The sequence below is a fragment of the Macaca thibetana genome, chromosome 6 (assembly GCF_024542745.1).
Source record: "Macaca thibetana thibetana isolate TM-01 chromosome 6, ASM2454274v1, whole genome shotgun sequence".
In the NCBI taxonomy this organism is placed as follows: domain Eukaryota; kingdom Metazoa; phylum Chordata; class Mammalia; order Primates; family Cercopithecidae; genus Macaca; species Macaca thibetana.
Window position 1 is genome coordinate 88,817,418 of NC_065583.1, and position 18,854 is coordinate 88,836,271.

Here is an 18,854-nt window from a genome sequence, read left to right on the forward strand (position 1 = left end):
ACTTAGCTAATTTTCTATTAAACAATTTATAAGAACAGTAATCATTTTGTGTTTTCTCTATTTCATACTTCTAGGTGTCAAACTTATTTATGTGTCTAAAATGATGTTTAGAGACTTAACTAATGACTTGGCTGTAATATTTTCATCTTTGCAATTTTGGCACAATAAAGTTAATGCGAGAAACACATTTAATATAGTAAATGACATGCATAAAATAAACATGCCAGATATCTTGTCCTTCCTTCCTTCCTTCCTTCCCTTTTTTCTTTTTTTTTTTTTATACACGGAATCTCGCTCTGTCACCCAGGCATCTTAGCAGTGGTGCCATCTTAGCTCACTGCAACCTCCACCTCCCGGGTTCAAGCGACTTTCCTCCCTCAGTTTCCCGAGTAGCTGGGATTGCAGGCCCATACCACCATGCTCAACTAATTTTTGTATAATTAGTAGAGACAGGGTTTCACCATGTTGGCAAGGCCAGTCTCGAACTCCTGACCTCAGGTGATCCACCAGCCTCAGCCTCCCAAAATGCTGGGATTACAGGCGTGAGCTACCACTCCCAGGAGATAATATTTTGTTTTCTATATCAATTATTTTCACCTTCCAAAAATAAAATGAAAATGGAAAAACTGAAATTGAATAAGAAAAAATCTTATCTTACTAAGCATAAAGTTAGAATAAGAGAAAAATTCTAAATTTAGGTACATTTAATTTTAAAAAATTAAAAGAAAAAATGTCTCATGTATTAAAGGAAATAATTGGTCAGAAAGCGTTCAAGCACTGCACAGTCCAAGGGACTCAGGAAAAATGTGATTAATGTTGGATATAATTTCTAAGCATATTATGTTTACTGATAGGCCCTGTCCCCTTTCTCTTTCTGTTGTATTTTTGGATCTGACTTAAGGAATTGAAACGTTCCAGTACAGTTTAATTAATATTCACAGATGATTTAGAAGTTTTTTTTTTTTTTTTAACAGGCAATCTTTTTTTTTTTTTTTTTTCCTGTGATGTGACCAAAATTATTAGCTAGACATTTATTTATTTATTTATTTATTTATTTGTTTATTTTTTTTGAGACGGAGTCTCCCTCTGTCGCCCAGGCTGGAGTCCAGCGGTGCGATCTCGGCTCACTGCAAGCTCCGCCTCCCGGATTCAGCTGGGACAACAGGCGCCCGCCACCACGCGCGGCTAATTTTTTGTATTTTTATTAGAGACGGGGTTTCACCGAGTTAGCCAGGAGGGTCTCCATCTCCGACCTCGTGATCCGCCCACCTCGGCCTTCCAAAGTGCTGGGATTACAGGCTTGAGCCACCGTGCCCGGCCTAGCTAGACATTTTTATTGGGTGAGCAAAATGGCTCTAGTTCCAGTGATACAAAGGAAACGTTACATTTACTTGGCCAGCTCCTGCTTCCTCCAAATTGCTTAACCCCAAAACTGCATACTCCAAGCTCAAGGTATGTCTTCATTGCTTGGCCACCTACACAATTTGCAGGTACCTGTGAGCAGAGCATGAAGGATGCATTCGAAGGCCAGCTCAGCAGCTTCAAAATTGGTTTTCATTAGCAGTTCAACAGTTGGCTTCCATGCGGTAAACCCTAGAAACTTAGAATAACTACATTTAATTCACACTTCCTCTGCTCTTTTATTTAGTTATGGAAATAAAAACTGTCTAAGTAATTGTTGCTATCCAGGTCTGTGGGAAATGACTACTAGCTTTTGACTAACCTCTGGGGATTGCACTACTAGAATCAGAAGAAAATTCTAAAGATCTGGTCATCACGGTTCCAAAACGTCTCTCGGAAAGCAAAGACAAATCTACATTTTTATGTATTGCTGGGGAAAAATTTCATCATCCACATTATTTTGTTCGTATAATTCAAGCAAGTTTAGGTAAAGTCAGGTGATCAGTTATCAGGCCATCTATACAGAGCTCACTTTCTAAAGTCAGGGGACTTCTTTCCGCTTTTAGTAGTTGGAGTCTGACAAAGTTAAAATCATGCTAAACATAGTTCTTAAAAAAAGTCTTTATTTCTTCTTCTTTTTTTTTTTTTTTACAGAAATATCTGTTTTCTAACATACTAATGGTACATAGATTTAAAATGCCACAGACTCTATTAATTTTTAACTAGAATTTCACGATGTTTCCAAAGAGCAGATTGTGATTGAATTATCTTTTTTAAGCCAAACATTTTTAGTAAATAATATAAACATAATAATTTGGATTGCTCATGTGACTTAGAGAGATAGATTATTTGAAAGAGAAGTTTATATTTGGTAAAGAAGTAGGGGTGAATGGCATCAGAGAAAATTACTGTTGTTTTTCAATTCTTTGATTAATCACTTTTACTGCTTTATTTCTTTTTGAAAAGTATAGTTTGTTCTTCTAAATCAATGCATCTTATCTAGATGTTATAAGATGATACAGAAAAAAATAACCTAATAACAAATGAAAAAACAACTTATATTTCTTATATTTTTCTACCAAAATTATACTAAATATCTCTACTTAAATATTCTACTGCTTTCAAGGTATGTTCTTTTTTTTTAAATTTAGGCAAATTGTGGAAAGCAATTGGACTATGGTTACAAGGGATGGAAATGTATAATTGGTGTAATAGGATTCATAATTGATAAACTAGAGAGAAGAGAAACTGAAATAAGTTAATTCCTTTCCAAATAAAAGGATCCCAGTGTTTTTAAACCAAGGGGAAAAAAGCAAAGGTCTGTCTAACTGCCATGTAAACTCATTTTAAATGTCATGTCTTATTACAACCTAATAATCGGAATGCCTATTTTCCCCTCTTGCTTGAGCCATCAAATTTGTCAAAATTTTATGATAATTCATTCCATCATTCCTTAGACATTTAAATGACAGAGAGTCCTAGTCAAGGGGAGAAAGCCTCTGTAATCCTACTCCTCATGGTATAGCTGCCTCCAGAGAGATTTTTAAAATATTCCATATCATGGTATAAGCAGCAGTTAAATTTCTCAATGTCACTGATTTCTTGCCGTTTTGGAAAGTGACAATAAATTGGCTACCTACCATTCTTGACCTTTTGACTTTGGAACCTCTGCTGACCAAATCTTAGCTTGCCTTGTTTAAGTCAGCAGCTCTGGTATCACTCTGATCCTCTTCCAGAGGGTCTGAAGCTTTCACTCACGCTCCTGAACGGGTAAGCTCCCCCTCTAGTGTTCACTGCTCATCAGATTATTCCTCTAACAAATAAGACAGAGAATTGCCTGGTTTTTTTTGGTTCCCTATCGAAGAACGGAGCTTGGGCCAACATTTATAACGGTTTAATGACACAAAGAGGAAAAGGTAAGTATAAATCCTACATTAAAAAAAAAAAGTTCCTTCCTTTTGATTCCTTTGAAAGCATTGCTACTGTTTGGTTATGAAACTAAGAAATGCTGCTTGTGCTGCCTTGCAGGCAGAATGCATGGCTGAATAGACAGGATGAGTTTGAAAGATATGAGACGATCTCGGAAAAAACAATCCTTTCTGTTGGGAAGCTGGATGTCTGGTTATGAATAAATGACTTTTCACTGGAAGCTGACACTCAGGAACTCTTTATTTGTAAAGCAATTACCAACAGAGGAGCAGGATAGGGGAGGAGGTTGTTCTAGGGAACCCCAGCATGTTTTTCTTCCAGAATTTTAAAAAAGACCAGTAAAAATGAAATGCCTTCCATTTGTTTTTACAAAGAACCTGTGTAAATAGTCCCCTACACGAAAAGACCCTCACTATATTTGACACAGAACTACAGAAAAAAGTGCAGTAGATATTGGTGGTAGTTTTCAAGTGTGTTGAACTCAAAGGTTAAAAGTTCAACAACTTCATTAAATGTAGTGTTGAAGCCTTAGTAAGACATAATCCAGAATTTATCATACAATTGAAAGTAAGAGAAAGAAAAAAGAAAGAAAGAGCAAAAGAAGGAAAAAAAAACCTGATACAGTTCTGAGAGGTTATTTTTCACAGTTGGTTACTAAACTAAAATCTAGAAGTTTTATTTATTAATTTTCAACCATGGGCATAATTTTAAACTAAAAAAAAATGAAGTGTACACCACATTCTTCAAAGAAGGCGCAAACTTTCTATTTAATTGTTTCAAAGTGTGTTTGAAACAGTTGTATATGTCTTGAAATAGGTCATATAATTTATTTGAAATTCAGGTTGGAAATAATATGGCCACATTAAATTAAAAATGGTTTTAATCTTCTGAATTTTGGGGAATAAAATAAGCCCTCAACAAAGTTTTTCTTCATACTGATGATTCTGAAAGTTAGATTAGTTTCATTCTGGTTTTCTAAGTTAACATATCTTTCTTAATTAAAATAAGGTAAATAAGTATGACTACATAAACAGAAGGGAAGAACTTCCTTTTGCCATATTCTGTTTTCATATTCTATCACTATTGATAGATAGTGATCAATATTCTCATCATTCTCCCTTAAGCATGTATTAAGTACCTACAGATTATATAAAGCTACACCCTGTCAGAACTCAACTTACATTTTTAAATGTAATGTTTGTTATGGCATTAAAACTGAATTATTCTGTTTTGGTCTAATAAAGACCTCAAAACATTTTCTAACGTACAGTAACCATTCCATAAAAATATTCATTACCTTATCACTGTTATTTTTCTCTTTACTGGGTCTTTTAAAACTAGGTTGCTTGATATGGCAGAAGAAGAAGAATGCTTTCAAGTCCTGTAATGTTAGAGTACCTTAACTTTTTCCTGTTTTCAATTTTCTAGGTTCTGTGTTTTATTAAATTCCATTTTGGTGCCTTACTTTAAAGCTGACTTCAGAGTCTTGTTAAAAAGGTCATCATCATTCATGAACTAATGGGACCAGGTGACTAGGACCTATCTTTAATCACAAAGCAGTGGCCCCTCTGAAGGTTCAAAGGATTAATATTGCCTGTATGCCCATTCAGTTTTGAGCTTCTTGGATGACACAACAACACACAGGATTGTCATTTCTACTAGACTGAGGGATTTCCAGGTGGACATCTGTCTTTTCTGAACTGGACTCAGATCATACATCCTTCCCTCTGAGCAGCTGTTTCACGGGAGTATCCTTCAATCACATGTCTCATGCTAAGACTCACTGTGAGACACACAGTGTGAGTTGGAGGTCAGCACAAATATGAATGCTACCTTCTTTAATTTTATTTTTTTTAGAGACTGCTCTAAATTGCTGGTTCAGGCAAAGTTTAAACCGCTAGAAAAATTTTAAAGTAAATAGATTGCATTTATAATGGAAAAATTGAATTGTGTGAAACTTCCATAGCCCACGTTTCTAGTTGTACACATTTCACATAAAAATTTGTAGTAGGAAGGAAGTCATGATTTATGTCAGTTTGACTAACCTAATTGCTAAAGATTACGCAGCATTGCAAAGGACAGGTAAAGAGACTCCTGTCAATCAAAGTGGTTATAGAAAAACATACAGGAAAAAAAATGACAACAACAAAAATTTAAAATATGAAATACATTTAACTACACAGAACCCTAAAGATCTTTGTAATATAAAGTGATTTATTATAAGGTTATAAAATATAAGAATGATAGGGTCTTTAGAGATGACCTCACCTACTTTTCTCATTGGTGAAGCTCCAGGCTCAGGAAAACTTGGAAAAATGGGTTGCTTGTTTAATGTCATATGGTGAAAAAATAAAGAACGAGGCATTCGATCTTGGCCTGTGGGTTTCAATTGTAGTGCTCTTTATGCTGAGGGAGCTTCAGTCCTGCTTTCAAGGTAACTATGGGTGCTTTCATAGAAATAAGAAGAAAAATACATCTTTGGGAAGTTTGGAGGAGACTTGAGTTATTTTAGGAGATAGTACTTTTTTTTTTTTTTTTTTTTTTTTGAGATGGAATCTTGCACTGTCACCTGGGCTGGAGTGCAGTGGCACGATCTCAGCTCACTGCAACCTCTGCCTCCCAGGTTCAAGTGATTCTCATGCCTCAGCCTCCTGAGTAGCTGGGATTACAGAGACCCGCCACTGGAGTTTCACTCTGTTGGCCAGGCTGGTCTCGAATGCCTGACCTTGTGATCCACCTGCCTCAGCCTCCCAAAGTGCTGGGATTACGGGTGTGAACCACCATGCCCAGCCAAAATTAATAAACACAATTTTTATAAACATGTTGAAAACTGGCCATGTGAGCTTATTTTTCAGAATAAATTATGCATTCATTGGTTAATCAACAACAATTCCAATGATTATGAGACAAGAGTAGGTGGTTAATGGCTTTTAAATTACAACAGCAAGTTAAAAAAAAATTTTAAGTAGGTGCACTATTTTCTTTGTTAACCCTATCATCCTAAGTGGGAAGGATAAATTAACATCTTGCTTTATCTTTGTTATGAACTGTTTGTGCCCCCTCCCCCCCAAATTTCATATCTTGAAATATAATCCCCAAAGTGATGCTTTTTGGAGGTAGGGCCTATGGGAAGTGATTAGGTCACGAGGGTGGAGCCCTCATGAATGGGATTAGTGCCCTTAGAAAAAGACGCCAGAGAACTAGCAGAGGGTTTTAAGGAAAAGCTGGTTTTCTGCAGCGTGGAAGATGGCCCTCACTGCCAGATGATGCTGGCACCTGATCTCAGATTTCCAGATTCCAGAACTGTGAGAAATAAATGTTTGTTGTTTAAACTACTCAGCCAAGGGTAATTTGTTATAGTAACCTGAACTAACTAAGACAGCCTTTCTGAGACAGCCTCTTAAATCAATTTTCAGATTTCTAAAGTGATTAATGAGGTCATACATCCTACCAGGAAAGTTAGCTAAAGTAACCAGATTTTAATGTCTTTACAAGCTTAGTTAACAATGTTAAAATTGATCTTTTTTTAATCTCACTTAGCATGTGAAAAAGTGTGTCTCTTTCTTTGATCTCAGTTGAACTTTTCTGTATTCACCATTTATTCTATCATGTTCCTAACTGTATATCTGTGATCTAATTAAATATTAATCCAATCTATACACATAGATAAAAACCCTGAAACTATATATGCTCACATATAAACAGTAGTTTTATCTTGGTAGAGTGAAATTATAAGTTTTATTTCTAAATTTTTTGCAATGAATATGTATTTCTATCCTAACGTTAAACAATCTTTCTCATATAATGTCATTGAAAAAAGAAATTGACATCTAGTGAAAAGGACAGGAAGGATTAAAAATACATTGTTCATGTTTTTAGCAGTCTCTACCTGTTTTCCTACAAAGTGGGAAGTGAACAATGTATTGTTTTCAAGTATTTTTTGAGTGCCTATATGCATCTGGCACTGTTTCAGAGTTTGGGATATGTCAGTGAACAAAACAAGTGAGAACACTGCTTTCTTGGAGCTTAAATTCTAGTGAGAATCAATTAGAAAACATTAGGAAAACAAGGAAGTTTATAAAGGTAAGTCTATAAAAATTGTCCACGAGGAGATTGTGGTCAATTGTGTGTGGTAGCAAGGGAAGTCATAAAAAAAGGAAAATGTGGAGGAATATTGAATCTCTTTTGAGTACAATTTTGGTGGCTATGTTGATAACAGTTTATATAGGAAAAAGTCTGAATTTAGCCAAAGGAAACTGGTCATAAGGAATACAGATGACACTTTTGCAGGTTTGAAATCATTAAGGAAATAAAGAGGAAAACTTTTACCTGTAGGGAGCAGAGGCTTCAAAATATGGTTCGTTGCTCTCATTGTGCTGCTGAAATATTTACATGAACTAAATAAGAAACAAGAGTATTATTTGTGTTTATACTTAAAGTTCATGAGTTGCAAATTGTTCTTTAGTATAGGACCAAAGAACACATACATTAAATCATGAATTAAATTGCTTGAATCAACATTAATTCATGGAAAGTATTAGTCCACGTGATAAAAGTATTATTCTGAGCATGTTAGAATTTCATCATTTTGAACATCCTGCCTTACTTCTCTTTACTTTTTAAAAATTCAATTCATTAATTGTCTCCATTTGGAGATTTACTTACTTTATCTTCCCTTACTCCAATCTCTGTTAGGAGCATAATTCTGTGCCACATTTAGTTAGATGCTAGTCCTTCATACATTCTGATTCAATTGTAAGTTTTCTTATCCTATTTTGCCAGAGAATGCTCAAGAGCAATGATTAAACCTTTTTCTTTTCTGCATCTACATCTCTATTCTCAGTGCCATAACCTTCCACTCATGAATAAATAAAATCATTGTTGTAAAGATGGAATGAAAGAAAACTTGAGCTTCCTAGTCTTCATTCTACAGCTTGATCATTATTTTACAGCTATAGCAATAAATTTTCCATGATAGTAAATATTTTTTCAAGACGAAAAGATGTATTCTAAATTAGAGCCACATATGGAAATTAGGACTCTTGCCTCCAACTCTAAACTCTTGCAATTGTAAAATCCCTTTGGTCTAGAATGCCAATATCATATCTGTTTTAGAAAGTGTCTCTCCAAAAGAGATATGATATTGGCATTTTCTAGCAAAGGGGTTTTACAATTGCGTAAGTTTAGAGTTGGAGGAGGCAAGAATCCTAATTTCCATATGTGGCTCTAATTTAGAATACATCTTTTCGTCTTGAAAAAATGTTTCTCCAGCCGGGCGCGGAGACTCATGCCTGTAATCCCAGCACTTTGGGAGGCCGAGGCGGGCAGATCACAAGGTCAGGAGTTCAAGACCAGCCTAGCCAACATAGTGAAACCCTGTCTCTACTAAAAAAATACAAAAATTAACTGGGCATGGTGGCATGCTCCTGTAATCCCAGTTACTCCGGAGGCTGAGGCAGGAGAATCGCTTGAACCTGGGAGACGGAGGTTGCAGTGAGCTGAGATCGCACCACTGCACTCCAGCCTGGGCAACAGTATAAGACTCTGCCTCCAAAGAAAGAAAGAAAGAAAGTGTCTCTCCAAATACTATATGATACTAACTAAAACATTTAACTCTTACTATATTTTCAGTGCTATATTACCAGTTCATGTCATTCATTCTTATTTGAGGAACATCCTGGTAACACAATAGTTACCGAACTTTCTTCTGTTCATGAAACTTACATACTAGGATAGAGGCAGGTGATAATACAAAGAATGTGGTATAAATGCACTGAAAGGAAAGAATAACAGAATATTGGAAGTAGAGAATGCTAGAAAAGGTCAACAATTGAAGCCTTCTTTATGTCATCTGTAAGTTTGACTGTGGTAGTTTGCCACCAAAGCTCTGTCTTTGCTTATGTAAACTTATTCCCAACAGGCAAGAGTATGCCAAATTTTCTACCTTAATTCTTTACAGAGGTTCAACCCAAGGATATCATGATTGAAGTTCAAGTGTGTCTTCAAGTGTGTATTAATGTGTATCACATTGCGGCTGCTTGAGTATTCTGCTGTATGTATCCAAACATATTCAGGTCAATGTGATATGTATTTTAAAATATTACTTTAATAGAAGGTTTTAGTGGGGGAATGCCCAGATAAAACTATTAGATACTTTGAGTAACAAAGGAAAAGATGAAGAAAAAATAAAAGGGGTTATAGGAGGTCCCCAAAACGTGTTAGAAAAAATAGGGCAAATGATTGTTACAAAAATTTCCAGCTAGGTATCAGGTAAATTGGCCACACTGAAAACATTATGTTATGTACAAACCTGACCTATTATAAAGGATGCAAAGTGATACTGGTTGTAAATTAGGCATTCTATTTCCAATAAATTCTATAAACCTTAGTGAGGGAATGTAGTCAATGTCATTTAAGTAAGAATTTAAAAAGAGAACCAACCATGACACGATTATAGAGGCATGGCATTTCAGAGAAGAAATGAATCTTATAAGGACATTTAGGTAACTATGGATGAAACCAAATGTAAGGAGCTGTTGAGTACAGATCACCTTAGCAGGGAGAAGATCTGGATAATACTGTCTCTATTCAGATTTTAATATAAACTTAGCTCCCTTGTTTATTTCTCTCATACCTCTGTCACTATATGATTGTGAACTTCTAGATTGCTCTCACATACCTCTGAATCACTGTTTAGCACAGAGTCTGGCATAATAATTCTATTACATATGCTTGCTTGCTGCCTTACTTGCTAAATAAATGAGTGAATGAATGATGAGTGAATATATGGCAGACTCTATGCAGACTATGGTAAGTCATGAAACTAAACACAGAGCATCTGACAAAATGACTCAACTTTTGGGGAAAAAAATCTCTCTCAAACTTCTGCAGAAAAATAAAAAGAATCACAAGTTCAATCTCAATTCTAAGTAAACATAAAGACAAAATTATTGAGTGCAAAGCATGTGCCAAACAGTTTTACTTGTGTTAAGTTGATTCCCATAGCAATCCCCCAAAACAGATATTATCCTTAATGAGAAGAAAAAGTAACCGAGCCTAAGGGAAATTAAATAAATTGCCCAAAGTGACATAGGTAAAACAAAAGAGCTAGATTTGAATGCAACCATAACTGACTGCACAGCCCATGCCCTTTCTACTCTGCCTTTTTCCTGCTATTGAAGCATGATTTGGAAAAGTGGTGTTTGGAAATGCAAGATGTTGTGATATTATTAACGCAGAATTTATAACAACTATGACAACAAACACTGAACATAATTTAACCTGTACCCTAGACTTCAGGGTAACATTTTAAAAATGTTGAGAGAAAAAGAGTCTGGATTCCATGGCTATTCATTTTAAATTGGAATATGGATTCAGTGCTATAAAGACTCTGAAATATGAAATGAAGAGTAACATCACTGAACTGGCTTCTTCTAAATATCCTGGCTTTATCACTTACTGAAGGTCTGATCTTGGGGATATGATCTCTCCGTACCTCATTTTTCTAATTTGCAAAATGGTGATAACAGCAATACTTTTTCTTGTATGTCAATTGGAGGATTACATGAGACCCAATTGTAAAGAAATGCATATTTAGAATAGTGGTAGGCACATAGGAGACAGTTAGTGAATGGTGGCTATAATATTGAAGATGAAAAAATGCAAGGAACCAAAGAGTTCCTTCATAAAACAGAATCAGACGAGTTACATAAGAGAAAAAGGGGCAAGTCAAGACAGCATGGGACAAAAGCCAGTAGACCAAATTGGCACCAAAAATTCTCTCTAGGGTGAGGGTTGAAGTAGCGTTCAAAATCTCTTAAGAAGAAAGTTTACCTGGAAAAAGTGAGTACCATTTGGCATGGGTCTGCATAACATAAGTGGTATGGTCTGCATGGCCATACCTTTTCAGTGAATGAAAACCTCAGGGATCAAAAAGAAGTTAAAGTATGAGAAAAACTGACTAAAATGTACAGAATTAAATAGAACCAAATGTAAAAGTCCAAATTTAGGCTGCAAAAGTCAAAATAATCTGGAAAAACTCAGCAGCAGTTTGTGAACAAATTTATTTAACAATTGATTATAAAATATCTTAAACTCCTTTATATAATTATCAGTATATTGTATATTTATTTACCTGCTTGTCTACATGTGTGTAGCATCTCTTCCCTTACTAGGATGTACGTTTCCAGACAGCAGGGAGCTCATGTTTCTTGTCCACAGCTGCCCACAGTGTGATTCTCACAATGGCTGGTACATTGTAGGTACTCCATAAATATTTTTCAACAAATATGTTGATTTTTAAAATAAATCCCCTTCAGTTAACTTTTGTGGAGTATTTTACTTAATCTGTCTTAGCTGCTGAGTGCTTATCTTCAAAATTGTTATAATTAATGAGACAATATATGTAAAGTGCTTGGCCTGATGCCTGGCATTTTGCAGCTTTTCATAAATGCTAATTCTAGTCTTCCTGCTCAGTTCTTCTGTGTAGAGGATAAATTCCACAGATGGTAGAGGTGTTTCCTGTTATAGAATGACACAAGACTGATCTTTAGATAGCATGCTTCAACAGATTGTCCAATCTTTTACATATCTTATATCTTACAGAAACTCCCGAATTATTGGTACAATAAAAGTTTATACTTACCCCTATATCTAGTAAAATATTAATAAAATTCAAAGAAATTTAATTGTATTAAATTTCATAAACACTTTTGATCTTTATTACATTATATGAAGATCTAATCATCTCTGTTTTCAAAAGACTGTATGGCTGAGCTGGGTGAACTTAGATTAAATAGCCATATTACAAGGAATATGGAGAAGCCATTTTTTCAGTATACATTTTTTAAGTAAAATTAACATTGAACTCTTGGAGACATCAGTTTTAATACTGATAATTGTGTACTTAGAGTTTCTTGTAGTTAGACAAAAGCACTGCACAGCAGTAGAACAAATCACTAAGGGTTATTTCACTGTTTTTATTTTTTATACATCAACTCCAAATGAAGACAATTATATTTGAGATGTGCATTTAAGAATCGGGTGAATCATAAGGTCAAATGATCCTTAAACTAAATTCAAATGACCATTGAAATCTCTTATAAAAGACATTTGGCTTAGGAAAATTGTTTGCTTTTACTTGAGAGTTGGCATTTATACATTTGCTGCTTTAAAATTACTTCTAAAGATTACATTTGTATTATAATGGTATTGTTGTGCAAATCTGGCTTAATACATAAAATGAACGCTCTTGTAGTGTCCCTGATGGTTCCATCACCATCCATGAAGAGTGCTGACCATTCTTACAGGTATCTGTACAGGCTGCCCTCTGGTGCCCTAGGCCTGTGCTGCCAGTCGCATTCTCCAGCTCATCAACTATGAAATGAAAAGCAAGTTCTTAGCTCAAAAGGAGACTTGATAGAAGTAGCCTGAATTCAATTTCAGAAAATCAAATACTGTCAAAGACTGGTTTTGAAAGAAGGTTTTCTACCATTAAACAAAAAGAAAAAAAAAAAAAAAACTATCTTAAAATGCCAGTTGAGCATAGCTCTAATTATCAGGAAAAAGGTATAATATGAAGGAAACATTTTCAGCTTACTATGGCTGACATTCTACAAGAATTATAAATTGATTTTAGATTTTCGGAAACTGTAAGTTTCTATTGGGGAAATGATCTATACATGGAATGCACTTATTAATGAAAGTCATCTTCATTATTTCACATATTCCTTCCTAGGAAAATAAGTTATCACCAAGTTATTTTCTCTTCTCACAGTATGTTTAAAAGTTAAGCAGAGATTCAGATAAAGTCTACTTACTGACCCTTACATGCAAAATTTCTTTTTTAAGCTTGGTGTTCCAAACTCTTCTATAAATACGATGGGAAATAAATTTGAGGAAAGGAAAAGCATATACTAAAACTTTAAAGTACAGTTAAGAGTTTATAAGTCACATGATGAAAATTTATTTTATTAATTTTAAAAAGCTGCCAGTCTTTATGAAAAACATTTTTATATTCTAAAATTAATTTTTAAAATACAATAAGTATACAGTCTTATATTAACCTGTAATGATAAAATTCAGGCTACTTAATAATTAATTGTAATTAATTGAAAAAGATCACTAAATTTGGAATCCACCAGTTGAAAAGGGGATAACAGCAAACATTTTTGTGGCATTGACAGTTTATAATAAATGACTTTCACACATACAATATTATTTATATCAATAGCGCTCTTTGAAATACATAGCAAAGTTTTTATCTTGTAGAGGAATAGTCAGCATTTTTAAAAAAATAAGCATTGGAGAAACTACAAATCTGAAAATTTTGCATTAATTAAAGTATTATGAATTCATTTGTTAAAGGGAAAGTAGAGTTACAGCTGATTTTAATGATGAGCTATGTTGAATTGCTTGCACAATAGCACACATGTCTTTGATGATACCAACCTCAGAAATAGATCATTTCAAGCAGCAAAGGCAGCAATTATAGAAGGATGTCAGGTTACAAAAACTGAGCAATTAGACAAGAATTTATCAGGGCATGATTCAATGTAGGTATGGTTTTTTTTTAATATTAATTTCTGTTATATCTTTTTATAATAAAATATTTTAATCTCTCTCAAGATCTCTCTAGTTTAACTAAATCCTCCCACCAGATATGCAAAATAAAACCATGCTAGTCATTTTGGAATTGTGAAAAAAAAAAGGAGGTAATAGCGTGTTGTGTTCAACTCTACTGCTCCAATTCATTTCAATGAGAATCAGTCAATAAAAAGTCCCTGTTTCAGCAAAGGCGGGAGAAGAAACAAAAGGACTTAATGAAATGATCTGTTTACAAAATGCTAAGTGAGGGTTCTATGAGAAAACAGCATTAAATCCAATTTTGGTTTCCTAATGCAATTTAGGAAGTCTTATATGCTCCCAGTTTTTGCTTGTCTTTTTTTTTTTTTTTTTTTTTTTTTTTTTTGGTGAATGGACTGAGGCATGTGGTCTTTTTTCTTTCCTTAACATTATTTTTTTAAAGCTATTTGACTTTCTTTCTCTTCAACTTTGCTACAGTATTTCTAAATAGCCCAGAAAAGATAAATCAATGCCTGAACTGTAACCTTACACTTATGTACTTGTTAAATGACTTTTTTTACAGTCTGTTATTGCTAGAAATTGGATTGCTTTTAAACTAATGCTGTCTGGCGGGCAAAAGTGAGTGAAACCGCAAAGCCTGGAGGAACACTAATTACTTGTTTTAATTAGCAGCAACTTTCACTAGAGTATAATCTCCCTACAGGCCACTTTTCGGTAGGTGTAGAAAAAAAAATCATGTAGGAACAAACTGATAATCTCTTACTTGCCCCTAAATGAGAGCAGAACTCAGATTCTAGTATAGACATATCATTTGTACAAGCCTCTAAACCCTCAGGAAACAGGGCCTACCAGGCTAGGCTACCCAATTCAAAGATCTTTAGCAATCAGTTGTACAATAGAGCCCTTATTTTATGCTGCTACATCATAAAAGTGGTCCTTTTGTTACATTTCCATCCTTAAAAGGGTCTTAATCCCTTTCTTTTCAGACCAGTCTATGGCAAATTCCACTGGGACATCCCATTCGCCACAAGGACTGAAATGACCCACTCCGAAAGCAGCATGTGAAGCTTTGAGCCTTTCTTCCCCCCGCCACTCTCCAGAGAACATTAAATCGTACTTTTCATTCCCCTCACCATAGGGGGAACCCCCTTAATGATGACAGAGAAAGAAAAATTCCATCACACTGTCCTATGATACCATTCTGCTGTCAAGCAGGCGTTTCCCTGGTCAGAGAATCAAACATGGCTTCCAGCAGGTGGATGTTGCTGAAGGTCACAGACAGCAAAATGCAGAGGTTACACATGGAGGAAGCACAGGTTCCCACAGCAAATTAAGTCATCTGTGAAGCCTTCTCATTTCCCAGCGACTAAATTTATGACTGCTTTTAAGGGTCATCATTGCTTGCATGCACATGCACTTTATTAAAAGTGTTTGAGATTTTGGAAGAGCAGCGTTGTCCCAATTAAAAATACATACATGAGCTATGTGTTTAAAGAAAACGGGGAAATTTAAAAATGTGTTTATGTAACTCTTTTATTATTGATTAGGGAGATAAAATCTTAAGTAATTTTAAAACAAATGTGTAAATAATAGATTGAATATGAGCATGTTTCTTTTTTTTTTTTTAAGGAAATCTTTAATAATGATTTATTACATATTTCTTTTTTTAAAATTATACTTTAAGTTCTAGGGTACATGCGCACAACGTGCAGGTTTGTTACATATGTATACATCTGCCATGTTGGTGTGCTGCACCCATTAACTCCTCATTTGCATTACGTATTTATCATAATGCTATCCTTCTTCCCTCCCCCCACCCCACAACAGGCCCCAGTGTGTGATGTTCCCCTTCTAAAGTAAAGGTGGTCGTCTGGGAAATAGTAACATTTCCCCTTGATATAGAAAATTGTTTTAACTTTTTACGTCAAAGGGCCTGAAAGAAATCCACAGCATTAAAGCTGTATAATGCTGTTACAAATCTTGATTACTATGATATGGATTCCTATAAGGCTTGAAATAGGCCTCTTATTAAAACAAATTTAATTTAGCAAGTTTTTTATAAAATAAAAATATGGAATAGTAAGTCAGTAATTTTTACTAGATTCAATGACCTGTAATTTAATCCAAATTAAAAATAAAGTTTTCTCATAGGTTTTACCACTCTTTAGTTTTCTTATTATTTAATATGTATTTTAAATTATACTGTAGTTTCTTCTCAAATGTTGAGAATGAATAGAATCTATTCAATTTTATATAAATGTTTCAGAGAATTGTGTAGTAAATCTTTGCTACTGTTGACATTTCCAACTGTCAATGGCAATAGCATTGTAAATATTTTTGACCAGATTATGATGATATTTTTCAAAAAATTAGAAATTCATTGTTTTATTGGTTCTTTTTTTAATTAATAACTTAGAAGAAGCCTTAATTAAAAGCCACACCACACTCATTTTCAGGTATAACTTTATATATATAAAACCACATATTCTAGGAAAATATTATGTGTACAAATAATTCTCTAAGGTATTATCATATATACACATTCATTTATCTCACATTCACACATTTAAAAATTTTTGAATTATAAAAACAAAAACCTAAAAATCAAACTCAAAACCAAACATAGCAATTTTATAACACAACAAATATTGGCTCTACCCTTCTTCTATTACTCAGGTGGTAATATTTGCCAATAGGTGATTATTTGAAATATTAAGATGAAAGAATCCTCTAAATGCTTATACTATAACTTTAACTTGTTATTACAGTATATTTCTCTCCAAGAGCTTTATTTGAGCTTGCACAAGGGTGCGTTTGGTTATTGTTTTGTAAAAAGTGAAAAATTCACAAAGTGTTTATACAAAATTATTGAATTTGTGTCTTGAGATTTGTTTTCTTCTGTGGCAGCCTTTGTGGGTAGCTCATGTTTGGGGTCCAGCCTGCTGGAGGGTTAGAAATGCAATGCATGAGATAGCAAAAAGAGACCTGAATCAGAAAAAGTAAACATCTAGAATAAAGGACAGTTGAAAGAGGCTTTGTGAACAAGGGGTGTTGCAGTAGAGAATGGGTTAGGGTGAGGCTGCCCCGGTTCTTTGTTCCTCTTCACAGCGGTGTCTCTGAGGGACATGCATTGTCCCCTGAATGAACTGACCATCTCTCAAACAGGCTAATAGCCACCCCTGTAAGCACATTTAAACTATCAAGCCTAAATATTTAGAGTTATTTAGGGCCTTTTTTCATTAATTAGTGGCTACCTACCTGCCATTCCTTGATTTTTCTGTACGTTCCATTTCCCTAGTACTTTCTACAAGAAGCATTCTGAAATCCAAGACTAAATGCTATGGCTGAAACTTGATTCTGTTTAATTAAGTCTGAAGAAAAACTGTTTATTTTATAAGACTCATGCTGTATAGAGAACATGTGAATCACGTGAGATGCAAACTCACACACAATTTACTCCGACAAACTTTAAATTTATACCAACTTTAAATTTCTAGGCAGAATATCTTTTTTTTTTTTTTTTTTTTTTTTTTTTTGCATACCATTTTATTTTCCTTGCTCTTATGTGGAAAAAGAAAATCCATGTCTGAAGAGGTATCATTCAGAATGTATACACTACATGAGGAGAAAAAAGTTGACCAAATGCGGGTTGGAAAGAGGAAGTATTAAAAAAAGAAAGAAAAAAAACATATTTTTTCCCCACTAAATATCAAGGTACGTGTGTTTTATAATCTTGAAGATTCTCTAGGTAGATGTCTTGATGGGAAATAAAACTTCAATGTCCATGAGGGATTCAACCACAATTTCAAAGTGTCATTTAAATTCCATTATTAACTTTTTCAGTGTTGTGAGTGGTGATTAGCCTCTTAGGGAAACTCTATTAATACAATGAGTGAATTTAATTACTGAAAATCCAAGTGTAGAATATAAGCATATTTTTATCATTATTTATACTACTATATGTTAATACATGTGTTATATAGCTTACAGCTTATTTGATAAGGCCTTATAGAAATGGTAGATTTTTCTTCTGAGATAACAAGTGATAAATCTTAAAAACATTTTAGTCATTGACTTCTAAAGCAAACACTTAACCCTGACACAAAGCACCTTTCCCGATTATGCATTTGGCAAGACTATGGAAGTGCAGATATACTTACTATATTTTAGCAATTTAATTCTTTTGCCTTTGAAGAGCGTTTGCTTTTGACTTTAAAATATAAATGCCAAAACAAAGGTAATTTTACACTTGAAAAGATGTGTTAATACAAATATATATTTTAATTATAAAATAATTTTATCAATATATAATACAGGTTGTGATTACACAGCTGCGTTCAATTTATAAAAATTAGTCTAGGAGACCTTTATTATTTGTGCCTTTTTCAGTATGTATGTTTTATTTTAATGAATATCCTATTCAAAATTGTATAGAATTCCCAGAAACACAGAATTTCAGAAATTACTTGGGGAATTACTTATATAGATTTCCCAAAAGGTTATTATTTTTTTGAATGGATAACTTTATATTCAGATCTCATCTTGACAAGGTGGAAACATCTGACCACTGCTTTAAGCATCTTTTAAAAGGGTATAAATGATAAACATGAAAAAACTCTGTAAACCAAATGCGAATTGTAATTATAAAGTATTGTTAAAATGTTATAGGGGATAGCAAGTTGTATGAGACAAGATTACTGATTTCTAAGATCTCAAAATACAGAAAAAAGTCAGGCATGTTCATATCTAAGTGTGCCAATTGCTCTGATTGAAATACAAAGAACCATGAGGTTTATTTGATAAATGCTTACCGTGTGCCAGTTATTGCTCTAAGAGTTTGTTTTTTTGTTTGAAGACAAGGTCTCATAATAGCATGATCATTGCGCACTGCAAGCTCAAATGCCTAGGCTCAGGTGACTCTCCTGCCTCAGCCTCCCGAG

The 18,854-nt window shown here is 34.2% G+C and overlaps 1 long non-coding RNA gene across 1 annotated transcript in view; it reads left to right on the forward strand.

Moving 5' to 3' along the window:
* The first annotated feature begins 3,175 nt into the window (after positions 1 to 3,175).
* The window catches only part of LOC126956413 (uncharacterized), a 33,473-nt gene continuing 17,794 nt past the window's right edge, over positions 3,176 to 18,854 (forward strand). The window contains exon 1 of the long non-coding RNA XR_007726324.1: positions 3,176 to 3,317. This is a non-coding gene — a long non-coding RNA (uncharacterized LOC126956413). The remainder of the gene's footprint in view (positions 3,318 to 18,854) is intronic.